This window comes from Lissotriton helveticus, chromosome 7, assembly GCF_964261635.1.
Source record: "Lissotriton helveticus chromosome 7, aLisHel1.1, whole genome shotgun sequence".
Lineage (NCBI taxonomy): Eukaryota > Metazoa > Chordata > Amphibia > Caudata > Salamandridae > Lissotriton > Lissotriton helveticus.
In genome coordinates, this window is record NC_136068.1 from 627,361,639 (window position 1) to 627,386,341 (window position 24,703).

The 24,703-nt window shown below is 46.8% G+C and overlaps 1 protein-coding gene across 1 annotated transcript in view; it reads right to left on the bottom strand.

Annotated features, from left to right (window-relative positions):
- Positions 1-24,703, bottom strand: part of CFAP119 (cilia and flagella associated protein 119) — a 107,742-nt gene that overhangs the window by 81,094 nt on the left and 1,945 nt on the right. The gene's annotated exons all lie outside the window — the stretch shown is intronic.

Genomic DNA, 24,703 nt, shown 5'->3' on the forward strand with positions numbered 1-24,703 from the left:
ACGTGTTTATCAAGCACTGGGACACAGCAGAGAACAGTGGCCCCTTTTTTTCTGAAAACAAGGGCCATGTGCTAGTTAAGCGCCCTTCATTTTCTGCTGAACTACATAACCCTCCTTCTACAGGTAACTTACCAGGTAAATAAAGTGATTGCAGCTTTAGATCTTCTTCCTATTGGTTCCCATCCCACTACCAATAATGAAGTACTGTATAGAAACAATAGGTGGGGGAAACACAGAATGTTTGGACTGCTTACTAACAGTCCCACACACCCACTTCCAGAGACGTCAATGGCCTGTCAGCAAGCACATGTTCTTCCTGCACTGAACAGAGTCCACAATCATGTCAGTACCCTTCTTACACTCTTATCTTCTCCCCCAATAGCACTGCACTCCCTCTTCTGTCCCAGCCAGTGGTTCTATTATTAGTGCCCATGAAAGGTATGCTCATCTTTATCAAGGAATTACACACAGAGAGTGCAGAGCATGAAGCTACACAGATTCCCTGCAAAGGCAGGTCCTCTGCCTCGACCTGGTGCAGGCCCCAAAGCTTCACGTGAGCCTATAGCTTCCTCATAGTCAAGCCTGTTCCCAAATTGTAACCAGGAGAACTGCGCACATGAGTCAATCCTTCTCCCCCAAACTGGTGGGCTGCTGTAAAACAAATTAAGAACATCTTCAAAAAAGAAAGTAGATGTGTGCTGTAGGAAAGTGGGTTTCTGTTGCAGTAACTCCCCACTTTTTGGGAGACTACTGATGCACTTTCCCTTGATGTGCCCTGTGTCCCTGCCAATCAGATTCCCAGGGCCTATGTTCTTTCCTCAAAACCAACCCAATTGGCATCTCTGGCCACAAGTGTGCCCCTGGTAAATGGTACCACAGGTACCCAGGGTACTGTGACCAGGGAAGACCTCTAAGGGCTGCAGCACTTATTGTGCCACCCTTAGAGGCCCTGTACCTTTTCACACACACACACACACTGCCTTTGCAGGCTGCGTGTTTTGGTGCAGAACAAAGTGAAGAGTCGACATGGTACACACCTCTGTGTGCCATGCCTACAACCCACTGCCCTAGCATAGATCAGTCACCCTTCAAGTTGGGCGCACTATACCAGTGGTGAGGGTACAGGTGCATGAGCCCTGTACCCCTACAGTGTCTAAGTCCATTCTTAGACATTGTAAGTGCAGTGCTGCCACTAAGATTATATGGTGCTGGGAGTTTGTCATTACGAACTCCACAGCATCATAATGGTTACACTAAAAACTGAGAAGTTTGGTCTCAAACTTCTCAGCACATTAAACCCACACTGATGCCAGTGTGGGATTTAATGAAAAATGTACACAGAGGGCATCTTAGAGATGCCCCCTGAAAACTAACCTACCACTAATGTCCAGGCTAAGTGGCTGCTTTCAGCTGCCACCACCAGATATGTTTCTGGTCCCCAGGGTCGAGAGCCTGCTGCTCTCTGGGGCCGGAAACAATGTACATCCTTGGACGAGGTGCCAAGCTTCCTCCCCAGGATGATCAGGGTTCACGAAGAGGAAGCTTCAAAGGCTTGCTGCCTTTGTGAGCTTCCCTAGGCCACTAGCTGCTTTCAGCAACTGGTCCCCACTGGTTCTGACCCCCACTTTGGGCAGGAGAACCGGTGGGAAAAACAAGTGTCCCAGTGTGATATCTAGGCATATCACAGTGAGTAGAAAACGTAATCTCAAAAGTAACATCAAAGAAACTTACCTGTAATTCTCATTGCAAAATCGATACAAAGTATATGTATAGAATTTCACAGTATTGCATTACCAGTAATTCAAACTGTAACCATTTCAAAGTACATTTACAATTGCATTTCAACCTCTATATTTATCAACTTACCTGTGCCAGGCTTGCTTGGTTCTAGAAAATAAAATAACTAAAAGAATATTTTTATACAAAACCAATTGGTCTGAAGTTTAGTCTTTGAGTGTGTGAAATCATTTGCTGATTGAGTGGGTACAACAAATGCTTAACACTGTCCTCTGATACTGACTAACTGCTCGACCACAGTACTACAAATAGAGAGTTAGGTTCTATCTACTTTACCTCTGCCTACCTTTGGGGATCCACTGGACTCTGTGCACACTATACCTCACTTTGGTATAGTATATACAGAGCCAGCTTCCTACATGTACGTAGACATTCAAACTGGCCTTTCCACAATCATAGGTTGTTGGGCTTCAAGTACTTTGAACATCTATACCTGCTACAGTTGAACTGGTAAGTTGCTTTCAACATGATTCAAATTCCTAATGAGTCATTTATTAATCTCGGTGGGCATATTACAGTGCACCCTTGAAAAGTTTCCATGAAGAATAAAAAGTCAGTAAGTTGAATGACGTGAACTTTTGGCTATCCTCAATCCTGATGCAGGGGGTGACCCTTAGGATTTCTCACACTCTCCCCTCCTTTTTAACCACACATATGTTCTTTGGGTGACAGAATTTTCCATAAAGGCCTATTCTAACCGTTTTGTGCTAATGGTACCCAGAGGCTAGTGGAATTCAGGAGGTTACTGATGCAATCAAGAGAAAAACATAGACCTCATAGGCAAAGCAAATGAAATGTGTTGTTTGAGCCAGAGTACCTTTCCAGCTAGATCTAAAGGGCAATATAGATGTAAACAAAAGAGAAGTCTCACCAGGTTAAGCCTCTTGATGTATAGACAGCCTTACCAAGCTGTAGATGTTATGTAAAAATTATATAGTTATGTTTGTTACATTAAGGTTTTTCATAAAGCAGAAGCATTCACCACCAAAGTGGTCTCTTAGCCTTGAAAGGGCCAGATTGACAGTCCTCGCTTGACAATCTGCTTGACGGAACAAATACGTTTTCAGTAACAATTTAAACGCCCCAAAAAATGTTTTATGGCTAAAGGAAGACCATTCTAAAAATATGCAGTGAGCAACATGGAGTGCCGGGGGGGGAGAAGTACATGAGTAAGGGAGCTGTAAAATTCATGCATTCGTATGGAGTACCCAACACAAAAGGAAAAAGTAGTAGTGCTCGAAAAGCAAGCAGTGGGAGCACAGAAGGCAGAAAATCACAAGATGGTAAATATGCTTTACTCCATGGAAGGGTCAAATATACTTTATAAATAAATAAATAAATAAATAATATTGACCTGCTGAGATACATTGGAGCAGGCAATTTAGAGTGACAGGACAGCCAACCAATGGTAAGCAATGGGTGGGCGTCAAACCCCTGTATGTTCTTGGTGAGCCCATTATAGGTCTTGCGATAGGAAGCTCAAACGCTGTCTAGTAGGCTCAACCTAAACCAGATGTTTAAAGGATATAGAGATAATCCTAAAATTGACTCTGTCATTCACTTTTAGCCAGGAAAGAGCCCTTCTGGCATAAGACACCTGATCACATGTGCTTTTAATATCTGCACAAGTCAGAGAGTAGCATGCTGTGCCAAATGAAAATAGTGTTACAAATTAGCTGACATACCAAGATTTACAGTGATATAATAGCACGCTCACTGTATCATACACTAATGCAGAAGATGTAGAAATGTCAAATACCAAACACCTTTAATCAACATTTAGATGTTCCCTGCATGGGGAATTTAACACTCAGATCTTTTCTTGCAAGTACCTTAATCAAAAGAGTTAGCTTGACATTTTAAGTACGGCCCGAAAATTTTGGGCCACACAAGGAACTCTGCAGCTGGTGCTTTTAAACCGATATGACATTACAAAATGCGGTGCCCGGTTCACCGTCCCCAGTCGCACCGCCCTAAAGCCTGCACTGTATCTGCCTATTGGATCCTGTCCGATTATTCTCCTTAAATGTCTCATAAATTAGAAATTGTGATTTAATTGTGTGAATAATGCTAAGCTTGAAAATGTGATTTGTTCTCTAAACAGAATTTAAGACTCTAGTGCTCACCATTCTTTTTAACTTCTTCCTCCTATGTAATTGCACTGAACTTTGTCAGACCCAATGTAGCCAAACCCATCCATAATCAAATCACACCCTTTCTGTTTTTTGTACATCGCTCCCCTGATTCTAAGGGAAGTGATCTGTTGCCTCTCTGGTCTAGTTTGTGCTACACAAAATCACAAGATTAAGGACCAGCACTGCAACTCCTCTCCACCAATGATTTATTGTTTCGTTTTTTGCAGTTTTATATAGCATAAACTTGGCCCAAGGGAATTAGATCACTTTACATGAGCACCAGATTGCATTACATGAGGTTGGATCCATTTTTTAATTTTTTTTTAGGCACAGAGAGATCAAGTGATTTTCCCAGAATCCGACGCCGGGACTCAAACTTGGTTCACAATTTCGAAAGTTGACAGCTCTGGCTGTTAAGCCACATCTCTTCCTTCTTTTGTGCCTACTAAATGGATGAGAGACAGTTGTTCATGGTCAGGAGGTGAACAAATTGTCAAATCTTTTATAAAGAATTGCCAAGTTGGCAATGCTTGTATAATTGGTCCACTGTAATGTATCTACAGAAGTATTTTTGTTTTCTTTAACCATGGGTCGTGACAAGCCATTTATTTCGATCAGTGAGAATTAACCCCTCCCCCCAAAAGCTATTAATAATCATGTAGAACACAGCAGCAAACACAGGACGCTTGTTGATCACCAGTCTGGGCTCAGATGGTTAGTGAAGCGACAGTGCTTTATGCACATTTGTGAACCTCTTAATGGTTCGCCGGGGTCACAGCTGAGACAAAGGATCTCTTGAAGATTTCCTACCCATGATGTGTGCCAAACAATGTCTGCCTTCCTGCACGCAAGATACTTAAACTCCTGGGAGGGGAGGCAGAGACCAAGACCAACACTGCCGCCAAGGGTGGTAAGTCCCTTAGCAAAGGAGAGGGGAGACCAACAAGCCAAGCAGGCAACCCTTCCTCCCCCAAACATCTCTGCGACCCGCGTTCTCATGCAGAACAGGCAGAAGAAAAAAAACAGTAGGATTCTGAGTAAAGTACCATTATACAGCACCCAGGAGGGTGGGTAGGGCTTACCAAGAATTCTGCTGCATATTTTCTTTCTGGAGGAGGAGTCACCTCTAGATGTCATGACAAGCACATGGGCTGCCCGATTACTATCAGTAAATCTCATTATCCTTATCCCTAATGTCTTTGTCACAGTCATCATCCTTACCTCAGTCATTACTTCAGGGGTATACCCAAGCAAAAGCTGGTCAAGACCAACAAAACTCTCAATAGAGAACAGACAACAAAATACATCAACCATGCTCACCACAATTTTAATCTGTGTAATGACATAAGAAATGAAATTATGTTGAAAATATAGCCTTCAAACATTTTCTCCAAATGAGTTGCCCTCCATAACACTTTCAATATGGTATTGCTTAATAAATGTATGAGCACAGACCCAAGTGGCAGCTCTGTACATTTCTGAAATGGGAGCTCCCTGTGCTTCAGCCCAAGAGGATCCTACCCCCATTGCAAATCTACCTTAAATTCCTTTAGGTAGGGGAGTATTAAACAAGGAAAAGCCAATACAAAAGTACATCTAATCCATATACTCAAAGAAACATTAGAAACTCTGTGACCCTGGTAGGATCCACTAAAGGTTACAAAAAATGTTTAGATTTCCCATCATCCTCAGACCTCTGAAGATAGATTTCACTTGCTTTTTTGATATCCAATAAATGGGAAGGCTCCTCCTCCTTGAAAGAAAGAGCGGGAAAAAACACAAGGAGCCTTGATATTCTAGAGAAAAGACTGTGAAACATTAGTACTATATATTCCGGCCCTTAAAGCTAGGTTTGCCATAGCTGTTCTGTCAACAAGGCTGGCAAACAAAGAGTCCACAGCAATAGACTCTGGCATAGATTTATCCTCCTCCTCCAATAGATACAATCTGGACATAAACCCAGGTACACATATAATATCCGAAACATGTTGATAAATAGGAATACCTAACACCTTTGGCAGTGGAAACAGCCTTAAAACTGGTTCTGGAGAAGTCCCAAGCAACTCCTCAGAAATAAAATCCATATTCAATTCAATTCAATTCAATTCAATTCCTTGGGCTGTCTGCACCTAATGCCCCCAATGCCTTGTCTAGCCCATTGATGTATAAGGTGAATAGAAAAGGTGCCAGGATACAGCCCTGTCTCACACCCCTAGAGCAAGGAAAAGAGTCCGAAGTATCACCCTCATCATTGTATCGGACCTGGGCTGAGGTGTACTGGTGTAGGGTGCTTAAGATGTTAACCAGTCCTGGATCCACGCCCATAGCCCCTAAGAGAACCCACAATTTCCTGCGGTTGACCCGATCAAATGCCGCTGTTAAGTCCATGAAAGCCAAGTACACCGTCTCATTACTGGCAACAGTGTACTTGGCAATCAGGAGATAAAGGTTTAGGCATTGATCAGTCGTTGAGCGGCCCGGCCTGAAACCATACTGGATGTCCGATATGATGTCGTGCTCATCTGCCCATTCCAGAAGCCGATTCAAAATAGCTGTCCCAATAACTTTCACAGTGACGTCAATTAGGAAGATAGGCCTATAGCATTGAGGGTTATCTTAATTACCCTTCTTGAATATTGGAACAATTATCGCGGTGGACCAGGATGAGGGCATTCCTGCCTCCACTGCCGTATTGATCACTCTTACTAGGATGGGAGCCCATAGGTCTACCTGAGAAAGCAGAAGGTCCAGGGGGATCCCATCCGGTCCCGGGGCCTTGTTACGGGTTAGTCCCTCAATTCCCGTTTTTATCTCGCCTAAGGTGAAAGGGGTTTCCAGAGCTGTTCGATTTCCTACCCCTACGGGTGGAAATGCAGTACTCATATGATCGGAGTTGTATAGACCTTTGAAATGCTCCACCCAGGCCTCTGGCAAGACGTGGCAGACCAGTTTAGACTTATTCTTATCTTGGAAATACGGTTCGTTCACTATTTTCCAAAAGGCGGTCATATCCCTAGCTTCGGCCGCTTCCCTCAAGTTTTCCCATGCCTGATTTTGCAGTGAGGTTTTGCGGTGTTTCAAGGCCTGGTTGTACCTCCCCCGACACATAGATACCCTCCTCTTGTCTTTGGGGACAATCTTTAATGCTGCCTTCAGGTCTCTCAAGGCGCTAGAGCATTGCTGGCTGAACCACCTGGGGGTATCCTCTGCTTCTTTACTGGTTCTACTTCTGAGCAGCCGATCTATACAGTGGGCAACCCCCTCAAATGCTTTAATTAAGTCCGCCCCCTCTATGGTGGAGTCTAGACACTTCCATACCTGGTGATGTTCCTCCTTCAATAGGGCCTTATAAAATTCATCACAGTTAATATTTGACCATCTTTGTCTCCTTCCCTGATCCGTAGCTGTGAGAAAACCTCTGGTCTGTATGTGAGGGGAATATTTGGCTGGGTCGGGATCCTGTAGGATCAACACCAACGGGTTATGATCACTAAAGGTGTTTAGTTCAACATTAAAACTCAGTATCCGGCATATTAAGGAGGTGGGTACAAAGATAAAATCAATGATAGAGCCCCTTCCCTTCTTTTGAAAGGTTGGGGGAATGCCCGAGTCCCCAACTACTCTTATCAGGTCCAGTGTATGTGTGAGGCCATGAGTGCCCAAAACCTTACTTAGTTCCAGTACCTCCCTAGTGTGTTCCACGTGGAGTCCCTCTTCCCTTGGGCACGAAGCCCAGTCCCCTTGCTATTAATTAAGTAGTTACACAAATGGCAATTGAAGTCTCCCATCACCACCAACTGAGCTCTAGTTGCCCCCTTTAATTCTATTCCTGTCAGCCTGTGATCCAGGTCTGCCAGACTAGCCAATGTTTGTCCTCCTTTGATGGCATACTAGAAATTAATAAGGATTAGTTTCAGTCCCCTGGACGTAAACTGTATACCCTGCATACAGGCGGAGTCCCAAGCTAAGTCCTCCCATTTTCCCCTTAACCTCAGATCCACATAGGTGATAAGACCTCCCTTGGCTTGCCCTGCTGAAGATCTTACTGCTGGGATAAAGTACATTTTGTACCCTTCCAGGGCTAAGTAGGAGAAGTCTATCTCCCACGTCTCCTGTAGGCAAATTATGTTGAATCTCCTTATATATTCAAGCTAGTCTTGGTTTTTTAATTTACTGGACACACCCGCTATATTCCAGGCAATTATGTTAATGGTTCCCTGCGCTGCTTCTGGTATGGAATTGGACCTTGGGACAATATGCCCCGTAAGGGGTAACAGCCCTCTAGGAGTCTAGGGGGACTGGATTCAATATCATTCATACTGTGGGCTATCTGTATTAGGGGCTGTGTTGGCATGGCAGTCAGTTCCCTGCCTAGTCCTCCAGTAACCTTATCCTGATGCACGTCCTCCAAGGCACCCCCTTGTTCAATATTTGGCCCCTCATGCAGTCAGTCTAAGTCACTTAGGGCGGAAACACTTTGTAGGGGGGCATATCGATTAAATAACGGTACTAGACGCTCCCTCCTGAATTACCTTGCCGATATCTGCCTCAAATCTTCCCTGTTCTGGGCATGCATCGGGTCTCTATAAAAGAAACCCAGTGGGAGCATTCTGACCCTGGTGCCACTCTCCTCCTGGTATGTCCCCTTCTTTTGATGATACAACAATTCTCTTACCAGTTCCGGGTATCTAAAGTTTAAAATCACACAATCTCCCGGGAATCCCTTCCTGCTTTTTCCGATCCATGATACTCTTCTGGCCATTAAAATGTGCCTGTGGTTGCTAATACTAAAGCCTATGTTAATGGCCAGCCAATGTGCTGCTTTATTTATCAAGAAGTGCGTGGTTTCTTCTCTGCCCACTGTACTTGCATGGATCCCTGTCAAGACCACTGTATAAGGGCTTGCAGCTGGAGGTAAATCTAATACTGGCAGGTCCTGGGTATTAGGTGCCGCGTCCACTACTGATGGCACTAATTTGGTTGGTGTGACAAATCCGCCCCCCTGCGATCGGGATGTATTGTCACTAATTAATCGGTCCACTGGTCTCTCCCTCATTGTCTGCCTGGTATCTTCCATTGTACTTGAGTGGCCATGGGCCTTACTGACAATACCTCCCTCTCTTGAGCTCTTATTTGTCGCCTCTTGTCTGGGTGTAGCATGGGTGATTTCATTATCGTTTGCCCCCCTAGTGCCCACATTCAGATGTCCTAGCTTGGGGTATATATTAATCTCTACGTCTCCCCTCCCCATAGGCCATGGCCCCTTCTCTGTTGCGGCCTCCATGCTACTTTTGTAGTTAACCTTGAGAGTTGCTCTTCTATCGCTTTTAGTTTCTCATGCATGGGCCCCAGGTGAGCTATTAGTAGGGACTCCAACTTTGTGACTAAGTCTTTATTACATCCCTCCAGCCCTACTGCCTCACTACAGTTCGGACACCTTGTGGGAATTGTCAGTGCCCCTTCTTCCGTGGCCCCCTTCCCTTTCGCTCCTCCTCTCTGTCTCTGGTTTTTCGGGGCATGATGTCCCCCTTTCCTTGTGCTCCTAGCTGGGGGTTTAATCTCACATGGGGTGTTTGTCTTGGCTATAATACCCTTAGCTTGCAAAATCTTTTTGAACGCGTGACCACCGCCTCTCTGAGCTCTGGGGTGGTTTTTTCCACTGCCTCCTCAGTGGGTGTTACATCCTCCCCCTCCCTCCGTTCTAGGAGGTCCGGAGTCAAGGAGATGTGCTCTGATATGCCCCCCTCTTCTTGTGAAAAAATATGCGATTGGTCGCGGTCGTCATTAACTAGCTCGATGATGTTGGTATGGGAGAGTGTATTGTGGCTTTAGTGGTGACCCTGTTGCCCCTAATACTTTGTCCCGGGGCAAGCCCAGAGAGGGGGGATGGACATCTAGCAATGGCGCCTATGGACTATCTCTCCTGTTCAATTAACTTACCCAATGAGAGTCTCTTTTCAGCTAGCTGAATTTCATGATTCAATAGAGACTCCGCCCTTATTATAAAAGCATCCAGGGTCCCCCTTACGCTTCCCCCCACATCTGAACTTGTATCTTTTCGATAACTAATTTCACATACAATTGCAACAGCCTCCCAAAGGTTTCACAGTTAGTTAATCACAACTAGTTCCTATTGGGGGAGAGCAAAGTTCAGTACCTTGGGGTGAGGAGCGATACGTCACCGTTCTTCACGCCCTCGTAACCACAGCCTCCTGTGCGGTAACAAAGATATTTTCTTGGCTCTAGTGGATTAATGGTCCGTGGCAAACGGTTAAGGGGGGTGGCCCAGCCCGGACTCTTACGAGACGAGCCCGCCCTTGGCCCGGTCTTCGCCCGGGCACGCCGCGGTGCGTCCCGCGCTTTGCTGGGCGGTTGCCGATTTATGCGCCTCCTGGCGTGTAACTGTGACCCGTTGCGCCGCCGGGGATCCTGGGAATTGTAGTTCACTCGACGTCGGCGGTGAAGGCTGTGGTAGGGCAGTAGCTTGTCCCGACGGCCTTGAAGGAGCGACGGCAAGCTCCGCGAGAGAAACGGCAGCCCCCTCAGAAGGACAGAAGCAGGTCCTCTTCAAAACGTATGGCAGGTACTTCTCTTGTAGTGCGTCCCCATATTAAATCTGACCCTGCCAAGAATTTCAGGCAGTAACTCCTAATCTATATATTTTGCCTTTTAAATTCGAGGGCACCACATACAAACCGTCCTCATCCCCACAGACTAAAAAATAGAGTACTGCTCCTCAAAATTAGGCTTGGAAGGAGGAACTTTAACAGCAGATAAAGTCTCAAACACAATCCTCCTAATGTTTTTCTTAATGGCATTGCTGACCGTTTCCTGGATAGAGAGGAGCTAGAAGACGAAGAATCGTGAAGGGGCGTGAACTGCAGCAGCAGCGGGGGCTGGACTATACCTTTGCACACCCGAAGCATCTCTGGGGAGGGACTTACTCCCTCAGAGTGCAGATCTGTTGTGGGCGGGACAGTCCCCAGACGACGCGCTCAAAAGAGCACAGCCAGTCCCGCTGCGTGGGACACGAGCAGGTCGCGACTGGGCCAAGAGTGGGCCCGTCTGCGCCCATCCGCAGCCCAACGAGGCGGGCTGGGCTGGGTCTGCTCTCTTTGAAGCCCGTCAGCAATTTACTGTCACACAGCAAATATTGAGCGGATGAGACTCCAGATAAGCATATGACTACGGGTAAGCGCAAAATTGCTGGATTGACTATGGCGACCCAACCTACAGTAACAATTAATAGTGTGCTAGCAAGAGCTGTTGGGGTCATTTTTAATGAGATCATATTGGCTGAGCACAGATTATTATTGGAACTTGGTCTCCCTTTAAGGCAACACAATTATGAGAGTTTCACCCCCGTTGATGGTGCTGCCATTCCTCTGTCCTTACCTCTGCCCAGAGCCCCACCCCCTCAACGTTTGCCTGGTGGACAAAGGGATTATCATTGATGCACCAGATACTGATTCTAATCAACTTTGTATAATTAAAGGTCTACATAAAAGCCTACCAGCATCTCAAAAAAGGAAACCCAGTGGGGTACCCAAAGCATTGAGCACAGCAACTAATCTTAAACATCCTTCCCAACAAGGTTTACACTAAAGTCAACTACTCTCCTGGGTTAAACCTCAATCTTTTCTAACCCAGTCCACCCAAACACAACCAATTGAAACTGTACAAGCACAGAATATGTTGTATATGACGGATTTGAAGTTTCTAATCTGTGCGATCCTGGTCTCGAAATTGAGCACTCTAATTGTATGTTTAATCCATATAGAGGGCCCTATAACAGGTCTTTCTGAACAGTGCAAGGCTACTAAAAAATAGTATTTTTTGTTCCGACTGTGCCGGCGCAACCCATCCACCACCAAGCAAAGGATGAAGCTGTCCAGGTTCCTGAAAGAAAATTTCTGGATCTTCATGCCCGAGTTGGCAGAACTCCTATCAATAAAATTGCTGCAGTGGAGGCCGCAAGTAGGCCCATTGCTAAGGATGCTCAGATGGACAGTTCTAATGTCCCCCTTAGAGGTGAACAGGAGTCCAACTGGATACCCTGTGAAAATGTGTTGAACTTACAGCCTGCTGCATGCCCATTTGTATTGATATTAGCTGGTGTCCCTCCACTCAGACAAGGCGAACAAGATTCATGACTCCAACTACAGAGCAAAATCACTCACTGGCTGAACAGTCACAAACAGTTTGATGTTAGAAATATGGATGAAATCATCGTGGCAAGGTGGGTGGGTCAGGGACGCAAGGACATTTCAGCGGATTGCATACTGGTACAATTTTGGGATCCTCCTTATGTTCGCAATATTTTGAGAGTGACGGAGCAAGCAAACAATGTCAATCCGCAAATTGCTGTTCTCCCACTTGGATATTTTTATAAGTCAGTAGTTAATTCACCCCATGCAGTTGTTCCCATTTGGCAGGCCCCTTTGCTCTTGTGTAGTAATCGGTATGAAGTATTAAGCAGGTTCGAATATGTAGAATGACTACAAGAGGCAGGGCCCACTATTCAGTCCCTACCCAACATGTCAACATCCTCCTTTACTAACCCTATTGTGCCCCCTTTACCTATTGGGAGTTCTCTATTAAGAGTAGTGAGTTGTAACTTGGCTGGGCTTCGGTCTAAGCTCTGTTGTTATTTATCAAAAACTATTATAACATTATGCTTCAGGAGACATGGGATGTTGCGCCTTCCATAATCAACGGGTATCAATGTTATAGTACCCCGGAAACCAAGTCCCATTGTGGTTGAGCTTTAGCTGGGCTAGTAGTCTGGTTACCTAGAGCCATAGGAGGGCACGTTGAGCTGTTGGAGACACCTAGTACCAGTTTCCAAGTGGTATTATGGCAGAATCATTTCAGTCTGTATCTGGACAATTTTTATAACAATGATTTTATCAATATACTGAATCCAAAGTTTTTAGTAATTTTGTTATCTTACAGAGCTGGCAGATAAAGTTTCTAGTAAAGAACATGAAGAGCATTTATGCCACGCTGATGATTTTAACATCCATTTTTCTGGCTGCCCTATTACCACAACCAGCCCTATAACTTCACCAGACCAGAGAAGTCAGGAGTTGCTGTCCTTCTTATCTCCACTTGACTTAGTGGGTGTAATGGAGATTGAAGGTAGGATACTATTGGCCCACCTACATATATAGGTAGAGGTGCTTCTTCAACAATAGATTCTATATTTCTTACAAAGAGTTTGGAGGAAGTGCTTCTTTATGGTACAGTTGTCCAGTCTACTTCCAGTAAGCATAATTCTCTTCAAATTGCCATATTAGTGGTGCCTGGAAAAAAGCATTCCAAAGAGATAGGGTATAGTGATCTCCAACTCACTTTGGACAATTTAAGGTTGATTGGAGAATGCATGACCCTGCCCGAATATTTAAATTAATAATAAGGAAATAGTGGGTTGGTGGAGACATGTTTGGTTGAGGAGGACCCCGGCTCCAGATTCTGGTTGCTTTTAATTAGGGCTCCGGGTTTTATGGTATTTATTTTTTTAACATTTCCATCTGTATCCACATTTATTTTGGCCATTTTATCTGCATTTATCAATTTTTTTGTGTTTTGCATATAAATGAAGTAGTTAAACTGTACATTTCCAAATTTAGTTAACTGATCGACGCGCACTCATACATGTCTGTCGTGTTATAGCTAATTAAGCTGAGTAAGCTGCCAAATATCACGTAACAATACATCCACTAAATACTAGCATTATACATTAAATGTATGTTGATATATGCCATCATTTACAGAAATGTTATCCGTTTTTTTAATTTCCCGCTCAGCTGCTGGCCTATAATTCATGATAGAAAGCACAGAAAGTCACTTAAAAGAAGCACATTTTCTGTATTTATCCACTTTTAAAAATAAATGCGGACAGAAAACACATTGTTTTCTGTCTGTATTTATCTGTAAGAATCCGTAAAAACTGAAAACAGGGAGCCTTACTTTTAATGGATTATCTTTAAGTACTAAAAGAGTTCATTTTAAACCTATACGGCCAACAGAAAAATTCAAATGTTGGTTTGATCATGATTGTATGGTGGCTAATCGGGATCGGAATGTAGCCCTCGGGAAGAAACCGAGAGACCACCCTGCAGAAACAATATAAGGCTATCACCTCTAAGAGATAGCAGGAGGTGTTAATTGATCAGTGGAATGCATCAGCACATGCAGCCCTTCTAAAAGATAGTAGGCAATTCTGGGTAACTGTCTCCAAAATGAGACATACAAACCAGCCAGTGTCTTCGGTTTCCTGTCACATCACTAGCAAGGCATGGGAAGCTCATTTTAGAAAGGTTTATGCCACCCCACTGTTAGAGGATGATTTTGAAATTGTAGTAGGATGTTGACAGATATTAAGCTAACTTTGACCAAGGTGGAAGAGGCTATTAGCCAGAGTGCTGGGGGGAAGGCCGCTAGGCCTGATGGCGTCCCTATTGATTTAGTAAAACATAACACTGATTTTTGCCCCCCCCTGACCAACGTGTTTAACAACCGTATACACTCAGATCTGCCTACCTCGTAACATACATCAATTATCGTCCCCGTATTTAGGAAGGGTAATAGGGCAGGCCCTAGTTGCTATAGGCCCATATTGCTTATTGACACCGCTGTTAAGATACTAGGTTGTGTTATCTATTGTAGAATTAAAGAGTGGATCCCAGCAGAGGCCATATTGCACTCATCACGGCATGGTTTTAGAAATAAGATTGGGACAATCGAGCAATGTGTAAACTTGAATCTGGTGATAGGCAAATATACTATTGCAAAGCGAACCCCTCTTTATTTGGCGTTTATGGACTTGTCAGTCACCTTTAATTGTGTCAGTCGTCCCAAGCTAAGGCAAATGTTGAAATCTAGAGAATTGGATGCAGCACTCTAGGAGAGTAGGGTCTGCTTCCTATGGTCACCCCCACTTTTTGCTTTGCTTTACTGGTTTTCGACTTAGATGTGGCTGTGGGCCTGCTAATCAGACCCACAGCCCAGATGCACTTCCTCTAAATGTACATCATGTACTCTAGGTACATACACAATTGGGAATTGGTTCACCTTGTCAGCCCCTGTCTTATCTTATCCAAAATTTGTACAGCGCACGTACACCCGAGGGTTTCATGGCGCTAACCAACAGTGCTAAAGACTAAACCCATGAGGGAAAGAGGGGGGTTACGCCAGCGTCTGCACAAAGAGCCATGTCTTAAGTTGCTGCCTGAACTGGAGAAGAGTGGTAGCGGAGCGAATCTCCAGGGTAAGGGTGTTCCATAGCTTGGTAGCAAGTGTGGCAAATCTACGTCCTCCTTTACGTTGGAATTTGAAACGAGGAATGATCAGGAGGGTTTGAGAGGCAGACCGAAGATTACGTGAGGGGATGTATTTAGGCAGAAGATCCTGAATAAACTTGGGGCTACGAACATTGAGGGCATTGAACGTCATGCAGGCGGTTTTGAAGAGAGTGCGCTGTACAACAGGAAGCCAATGCAGTTGCTTGAGCAGCGGTCTTGCGGATTGCCAGCGAGGGAGGCGATAGATAAGTCTGGCGGCTTCGTTCTGAGCCAGCAGCAGACGCTTACTGAGGGCAACCGGAAGGCCAAGGTAAATGGCATTAGAATAATCTAAGTGCGACAGCACCAGAGCCATAACGACCTGGGTCAAGGCAGATTGGGTAAACAATCGTCTGATCTTCTTTATTCTGCAAAGCTGAAAAAAGCATGAAGATACTACAGCATTAACTTGAGGTCTCAGTGAGAGCTCATCATCAATCAGAACCCCCAAGCTTTTCACAGATTTAGATGGATTGGGAGGGGGGCCAAGTTTAGAAGGCCAATAATGAGGTCCCCAAAAAAGCTTACTTTTGCCGAACAGAACCAATTCTGTCTTTCCAGGATTCAACTTGAGATGGTTACTGTCCATCCATTGACCTATAAAGAGCAAGGTGGATTGAAACTGAAGGACAGATTCCGGGGAGTCGTCGATGGTGAAGGTGAGTTGCAGATCATCTGCATAGTTGAAAGTGGTTACTTTAAAGGATTTTAATAAATTCAACAGGGGAAACATATAAATGTTAAAAAGAATCGGTGATAAAGAGGAACCCTGTGGAACTCCGCAGGTGGTGTACAATTTAGATGAAGAGAAAGGGGGAAGACCTACAGATTGGGAACGAGAACTAAGGAAGGACCTAACCCAGTCGTGGTCGGGGCCGCGTATGCCGGCTAGTTTGACACGGTCGAGAAGGATGTCATGGTCGACCGTGTCAAACGCGGCCGACAGATCAAGCAGAACCAGAGCTTGGGGAATGCCTAGATCTGCATTGTGGCGTAGAAAATCTAGGACTGCTGTAATAAATGCTTCGGTCGAATGGGCTGGGCGAAATCCCGCTTGGACAGGGTCTAAAAAATCTGACTGTTCAATGAAGTTAGAAAGATGAGTGGTAACATGGGCTTCCAGGACTTTTGCCGAATAAGGCAACAGAGAGATAGGCCTATAGTTCGAAAGTATAGCAGGGTCACAACCTGGCTTCTTCTGTAATGGTACTACTACAGCCTCTTTGAAAGAGCTTGGCACCACGCCCGATACTAAGGAGCTATTGAGAAGGCTCAGTATGGGCAGGGGAAGGGCAGTTATCACCTTTTTTAAGATCTGGGGTGGACAGCAGTCATGAGGGGAGCCTGACTTGACCCTAGCTGTCAGGACAAGCAGGGACGGGGCATCCAGCAGAGGAAAGGAATCAAGGAAAGAATTATTGGAGATCAATGTGGCATCATGGGGAGTAGGAAAGGTGACTGGGATGCTGGACTTAATAAGCATAATTTTATCTTGAAAATATTCATTTAGGGTGTTACAGAATTCTTGCGTGGCTTTAGGTTTGGGCTGGGTTCTTGCTGGATTAGTGAGTTTGTCAACAATAGAAAAAATGTCTTTCGACCTATTGAGAGAGTTTTCAATAATATTGGAAAAAAATTCCGCTTTGGCTGATAGAACGGCTTTCATATAGGTAGAGCGAGCAGCCAAATATTGGATTTTCACGGAAAGATCATAATTCCTTCTCCACTCACGTTCCTTCTGACGGACCTTGAGTTTCTCAGCCCGGAGGTCAGGAGAAAACCATTTGTGAGCGTCAGAATGACGCAAAATTTTCGACATTTTTGGGGGGACATGTGTATTACTGGCTTTAACCAGCCATTCAAGAATATTAGCTGCAGATTGATCGGGATCGTCGCTATTAGCGGGAACTGAATTCTGCAGACTATCAAGAAAAGCAGAAATGTCCAAGGAGCCCCATTTCCTAATCATGCCTTTATTAATTTCAACTTTAATACAAGGTTTAGGGATGGAGATGTAGAATTGAATCAAGAAGTGATCAGACCATATACAGGGCGAGACCGTAGGAAGTGAAACGCTGAGATTAGAACTCCAAATCTGGTCCAGCGTATGTCCTTTAATATGCGTAGCAACATCAAAATAGTGGCTAAAGTTGAGTCCTGTGGGTAAATCCCTAAATTCGCTTGCTGCAGAGTCTCCAGACCCAGTATCCAACCAATAATTGAAGTCACCAACCATCAAAATCTTAGTGTAGTCAGTGACCAACATAGCCAACTGATCACACAGAGAGAGTGGGAAAGCGGGCATTCTTTGAGGGGGTCTGTACATTAGTATACAGAGAAAGGTTCCTGCCCCAGAGTCAAACCTGATCACCAAATTGTCGACTGCTGGGAGGTCAAGAGACGCCAATTTGGTGAATGCTAAATGTTTTTTTATGATGGCAGCAACTCCGCCACCCATTTTACCTGAGGCTCGATCTACCTGTAAGATATAGTAATTCTCAGGAAGGGCTGCTAGGATGTCAGGTGAGGAATCCGCGTTAAGCCACGTCTCTGAGAGGAAGAGAATGTCAGGTTTATGATCGGCTAAGAAGAGAAAGATGTCCAGTTGATGCTTTACTAGCGATCGCGTGTTAAGATAACAGATGTGTAGTTGTTGTTGAGTATCGGCATTAACAAGACTAGAAGGGGGAGGCCTATAGGACATAGGAGGGGGAGATTGAAAAATTCCTAATTGAGTGAGATGACTGACCATAGAAGGGCCAAGAGGTCTAAAGGTATTGCAAAGATCTAACAGATCTTTCGAGAGGTAGGTCAGGAGGGAAGATAGGGGGGTGGCCCCTGGTCCCGGCCCGTCGCGGACGGGCGCAGATGGGCTTGCCTTTGGCGCCCGCCCGCTGCGCCGTCGATTGGTAATGTTCATTTTATCGACAGAGAGGAGGGCGTGAGGCAGCCAGCAACTAGAGCGCTCGCCCTGCCTTCCCCTCAAGATGGCGTCCGCCCCTCTCTCGCACCAGCACCTTAATCGGCTGTGCGAGGAGTGGGTACAAGGAAGAGGTAAGGAGGTTTAATTGTGCTAAAACAGAGCTTGGCTTAAAATTCAGAGTGCCAGCAAGAAACACACCATTTTTAAAACAAGAAAATCGATCGTGACACAAGGATAAAAATTTTGTTAAAATAAAGCGCAATTCAAACACAGGGTGCTGCCTGACCTAATAACCCCCGGCTTTCCGCCTCAAGGGTGAGCACAACGTTAATCTCCCTGTAGAAGTGTACCCTAGGTACTCAGGGCATAGGTGTAACCAAGGCCTACCAGGGGCTGCAACATGTATTATGCCACCCCTGGCTGGCCACTCAAATAGACACAACTGGCTGATCACTCAGCTGGGGCAAGGTCGTGTAATCACCCCTTGCTTAGGTATGGTATTCCTATACCTACTTATATATAGATACATAGTAACCTATAAGTCACTCCTATGGCAGACCTTAAAAATCCTGGAGGCAGAGTGCTTGGTTATGTGTGAGATGGTGCTCTACCGTGAGCTGAGCCTGTCTGCAGCTTTCGGAACCATGTCCTTATAGCTGTTCTATGATATTGCCATACCATATACTCTTAAGTGCATTATGAACCTCGCGGTTAAATGCTAACTTTGGTTTGGCTTTATCCAAACATGTCGTGTAAGGTGTCATACACTTTGGAATACTACCCCCTCGCCAATTCTGGCAACGGGGGTAGCATTCCACCCTTCTAGAGGGAGAAGACATGTTGTTGCTGACTATCCCGGTTAAAGTTAACCAGAGCCGCAGCGTCACAAAATGGACGCTGCTGCCACCGACACAAGTCTGACCTCCTGCTGCTGGGAGTCCTTCCAGTCACGGAGGTTTGGACAATAGGTTTCCTGCCTGGAGAGGTGCGAGCACCACCCCAGACAGGACTTTGTGTATTGAGACAGGGAGGGCTGAATAGATTGAGACACTGCCTGGAGCACCCTAGGTGCTCCATGCATACCCCGGTCCAAACCGGTTGCTGGGGCACCTTAGCCCCAGCTCTGACGCGAAACTGGACAAAGGAAAGGGGGTGTAACCACCCCCCTTCCTGGTCCCACCCATAGGAGGGACCTAGAAAGTAATCCAGCCCCCTTTAGTTGTATAAAGATAGGAGCTGAGTCCTGAGACTTTAGATTAATCCTGAATCGAAACTTGACACGAAACTCTGGACCTTCGACATTCTGCTGAAGCTGAAGACTGAAGAATCTCCCTTGTGGCCAAGGAGTGACCACCCTGGGCAACCAGGCCCCAGCCAGCAAATCAACGGCTTGCTTTGTCGACGTTCCCGCCGGAACCCGTGCACAGAGCTTGACAAGACCCAGACTTCCAGACCTCTCTGACCCTCTCTTCACGACTGCAGCATAGCTGAGACCCGTGGAAGCGACGAGACACGTGGGAACGGACATCTTGGAAAGCCTGCAACTTGCTACCTGTGCAGCTCCTGAGGCATCCTCGAAGCTGTGCACTGGGGATTGAGAAACCCGAACCCGAGCTCCACCTGCACCAAAGATCAGCCCTCCACACTCCACGAGTTCTGCGTGGGGCCCTTCTGCTTGTGTTCTGCTCGACGCGTTGTCCGGTTGCTGGCCCGTTGGCTAGTAGCCTCTGTGACGACAATCCTTTTGAACCACCTCGCTGGTCTGGTTGCTCCAGACTGGCCCTTGCTTCCCTGCAAAGGTGAAGCACCTCAGACCTTGCTGGTCTGCACCAGAAGTCTTTGTTGTATCCTGCGTGGGTTGCCTTTACCAAGGCTTGTTGACTCCAATCCGGAAGTCGACCCCTCCATCTGCGAGAACCTTCGTGGGACAACTCGTCTCCAGCACCTGGTCGTCATCGATGCCTCCTGGTCCACGTGGCTGCCAAGACAAGCTTCAAGACAGCACCTGATTGCTCCTCGACGTCGTCTGGTTCCTTCCATGTTCCACCCGGTCACTGGCTAGTGACCCAGACTCTGTCCCCTCTGCTTTCAGGTCCTCTTCATCTTCGATCCACCCTTGGATCCACCCGGACATCTTCCTCTTGGTCGCCTGCAGCATCTTTCGTCAAAGGCTCCATAGGATTCAACGGCGAAACCCGACACATCTTCACACCTATGCACCTGCCGTCCATGGGTGAGGTAACGCGAGTACTTCGATGCTCTCAAGGGTATTGACTATCCAAGTGTCTAGGTTTTTAGTTGTTTCCTCCTAGCTAAACCGGAAGTGTCCTGAATCCTTCTAAATCTAACTTCTAAGTTCCCATTGACTTTGCATTGACTCACGCATGTGTGTAAAGACACTGCACGCGCTGCCTGTGGGCCTCCTACTTCTCAACTAAGGTTCAGATAGTGTAGCCCCAGCGATTCCCTAGGCCCTAGGCCTTTCCTTTTCTCATGACGTGGTACTTATACCACTTTCTTAATATATGGTTTGCTTCGCCCCTAGGGCCTAACCGTAAATTATGCAACTTAACGTATTCTGACTAAGTAGCTTGTTATGTGCTTTGGCCTCTGATCTCATAAAGAGTTCAGAGGAGTGTGTTAGTAAATAAATACATATATGTTTTATATATATCCTGTGTGGTGTCCTTTCATTTGATATTCAAGGGGTTGCATATGGTAAAACAGCTGGCTTTACACGCCCTCAAGAGTTTTTTAGCCTAAGACTGTTCTGTCCACGCTACCACTAGGATAGCTGGTCTATAAGGTTGACTTACAACCATCACCATAAGGGTTGTTTGGACTGGTGCAAGGTGTTCACTAGAATAGTGAACATCATATACCAGGCCAACTTCTCACAAGCACTTGTGCACTTTCTTGCATATTTACACACTAATATGAGAGCCAGGGTCAGAATTAGTGAAAAGGGGATGTGACTAGAGACATAGAGATCAAGAGAGGGTCGAGTGGGTCTCACCCCGCACCCATGTCAAGCAGTCCAGTGCCCCGCAAGCCGAACAAAGCCACCATCATGAGACGGCCGAAGACGCGCCGCTGCCATGTGTGCCCGACCGCTGCGGTACACGTATCTGGAAAGCAGCGAGGTTCGCTCGAGTGGTGTGGCCCTGAGGCTGAAGAGGAGCGGCCCGGCGGCGAGAGTGCAGTGAGTCATGTGTGCTCGCGAGTGGCTCCCTCCTGCTGGGTCCACCCGCCAAGAAGGCCTCCCTGGAGCACGCACGACCACGTTGCTCCCTGCGAGAGAAGGCTGTAGTCCCTGAACCCCCTCCGGCACGGCGGGATGCCGAATAGGCACAAAACAGGACAGGAAAAAAAACAGTAGGAAAAACAATTAGCAGAAATGAAAATCAGAAGAGCCCAAGAAAGGGACAAATACACAAAGGGAAAAAAAACAACAATAGGACAGAACGAAAATATATGCCAAGGAAACACACATTGGACACCTGAGAGGAAATAAATACATAATAAAGAAAGAAAGAGGACAGAGAGAGAAAAAAAAGAAAAGACAATACAAGGAGGGGACAGGAGTGTTCACGCACAAACCCTACAAGGAGGACTGTCCCAGAGAAGCCAGCGCTCAGCAAGGGTAGAGAAGAACCCACAGACAATGCCACATGGTGGACAACGCTCAAGCCCAGCCCTAGCAGACGGCCCCCGTGAGGTCATGCCTTTACTGGAGTGTTGCCACCGCTAAGTGAACCAGAAGACCCGGTGACGGGATCCCCACGGTGGAAGATCTTGATTGAAAGGCTTAGCAACTAATTTGTGGCCAGGCGAGAGACCTACGGAGACGTGAAGAGGTAGTTACTCCTTCACTACGCCGGAGACGAGATATTCAAACTGTTCAAGCATTTACCAGAGGCAGGTATCACTGATGCTGCAGTGAGGGTACTTAACGCTCACTTCAACCCACAGCTTAATCCAGCTTTTCAGAGACTCCAGCTGCGCCAAGCACGACAACGTGAGGGGGGCAATGAAGCTTTCTACGCCAGACTGCTTGAGCTGGTCAGCACCTGTACAGGGGACGATCAGCCCAAGGAGATCGGGCGCAAGTTATCCAAGGGTGCTGAGACAAGGTACTCTGAGGCCTCATTCTACGCCAGCCCAACATAAGTTTAGAAGACATCTTGATCTTGGCACGAATGAACGACATGTCAGCAGCATGGTCCAGCAAAATGGACCAGGTCCTCACAAGGGTCCAAGAGAAGCCAGCGAACATCAAGACTGAATGGGCGGGCACACTCCGGATGAGAACGAGGAGTGACTCAAACAAAAGACAGAAGCCTCCGACAACCAAGACGAAGTGCGGGTACTGTGGGGGCAAGGAACACTCAGCCAACGAGTGCCCCGCGCAAGGCCAGACCTGCCCCAACTGTGGAATTCCCAACCACTTTGCAGTGGTCTGTAGGAAGAAATCCCAGGGAAAAGACACAAGGAACCAGAGGCCACTGTCAAGAGCGGTACGTCAACTGTCCATCACAAATATGACACAGCAGGACGACCCCAAGGGGCCTAGCAGGACATTCCATAGACTCCTCTCCTGATGAAGAGACTTTCCTTATCTCCTTCACACGAGAGTTGAAACGCGGCTGGAGGCCACAGCCGAGGTGCGTTTCAAGGAAGCCGGTTCCGAAGTCAGGGCCAATATTGACACAGGGGCGTCAGTCAACGTGATGGGAATCCAGTAGTACAACTGCCTCCGACCAAAACCACTCCTCACACCAAGATCTTCGCTTACGGGAGCCATTCCCTGCTGCCCCTCAAAGGGAGAACGTCGGTGCTGGTGAGATCAGAAGAGCAAGAAGTCATGACGACAATCCATGTCATAGACCAGGAGGCGGACGCCCTGATCGGTAGCCAAACTGCTGAAGACCTGGGATTAGTATCTTTCACCAGGAGTGTCCGAACGTACCAGGTCGATGACATCCTGGACCAATTTCCTGAGCTATTCCAGGGCCTAGGGGGTCTATAGTGCGCACCTATCAAATTGCTCATCGACCACTCAGTTGCATCGGGTGCGCTGAGACACCGCTGCGTCCCATTCCACCTCCGGCCTCTGGTTGAAAACAAACTTGAAAAGCTGGAACAACAAGGGGTGAAAGAGAAGGTATCAGGCCCAAAGCTGTGGGTGTCCCTGATGGTGATCACAGAGAAGCCCAAACAACCAGAGAAGATACGGCTGTGTATCGACATGAGCCTACCCAATCGCGCCATCAAGAGAGAAGGACACATCACGCCCACTATGGATGACATCATCGCGGATGTCAATGGCCCCAGGTGGTTCTCCAAACTGGACCTCAACGCCGGGTACCACCATCTACCCCTGGCGGAGGAGAGTAGGTACATTACAACCTTCAGCAGGCACCTGGGGATACGTCGGTCTAAGCGCCTGAACTTCAGGATTTCATCAGCTGCCGAAGTCTTCCAGAACACCATATGTGACACGCTATCTGGCCTACCTGGGTCCTAAATGTCAGTAATGACATACTCATCCACTCTGCCACCGCAGCGGAACACCACAAGCAGCTAAAAGATAGACTGTAGTGCCTCAGCGAACATGGAGTGACTCTACACCGTGACAAATGCTTGTTCTTCCAGCTGTCATTGTGGTTTTTTGGGTATGTCTTCAATCAGGAAGGCATTCAAGGGGACCCCCGAAAGTCACAGATGATAAGACATGCACCTGCCCCCAGCACACCCTCTGAAGTAAAGAGCTTCCTCTGTATGGCCACCTATGGTGAAGGGGGTTCATCCCACACAAAAGCAGAAGCCAAATTGACCTGGGGCCACCATGAGGAGGAGGCGTTCCAGAAAATCAAGGACACCCCCCCCCCTCTCAGTGAAGCCACACTGGTGTATTTCAACCCTGAAAGACGCACAGAGCTGCTAGTCACCGCCAGTCCTGTGGAGCTCGAAGCAGTTCTGACTCAAGAGCAAGAGTCAGGGCGATGGGCAGCACTTGCGTTTGCCAGCAAGTAATTGACACCAACTGAGGCAAGGTTCTCAGATCGACGAGAGGCGCCATCAAGAGGGCCTGCAACCATTTCCACCTTTACTTGAGCGGCCAACCCTTCAAGGTTGTGACCAACCACCAGCCACTAGTCCCGCTCTTCAAATGCTCAGCCCCTCACCCACCGCCACGGATCGAAAGGTGGGTCATCCAACTGCAGCACTATCAAATGAAGGTAGTCTACTGCCCAAGGGCGAAGAACCCAGCGAACTTTCTGTCCAGCCAACCGGTACTGGCAGAGGGGCATGAGGGCATGAACTCCCCGAGGATACAGAAGAACACATCCAGGTGATCTCGAGTGCAGCATGCCCTAAGGCCATGACTCTCGAAGACATCAAAAGAGCGGCAGAGTCCGACTCAGTTTATGAAAGACTGATTAAAGCTGTCCAGAACGGGTCATGGAGCGACTTCCTCCGAGATGCGAACGCCTGGGCCC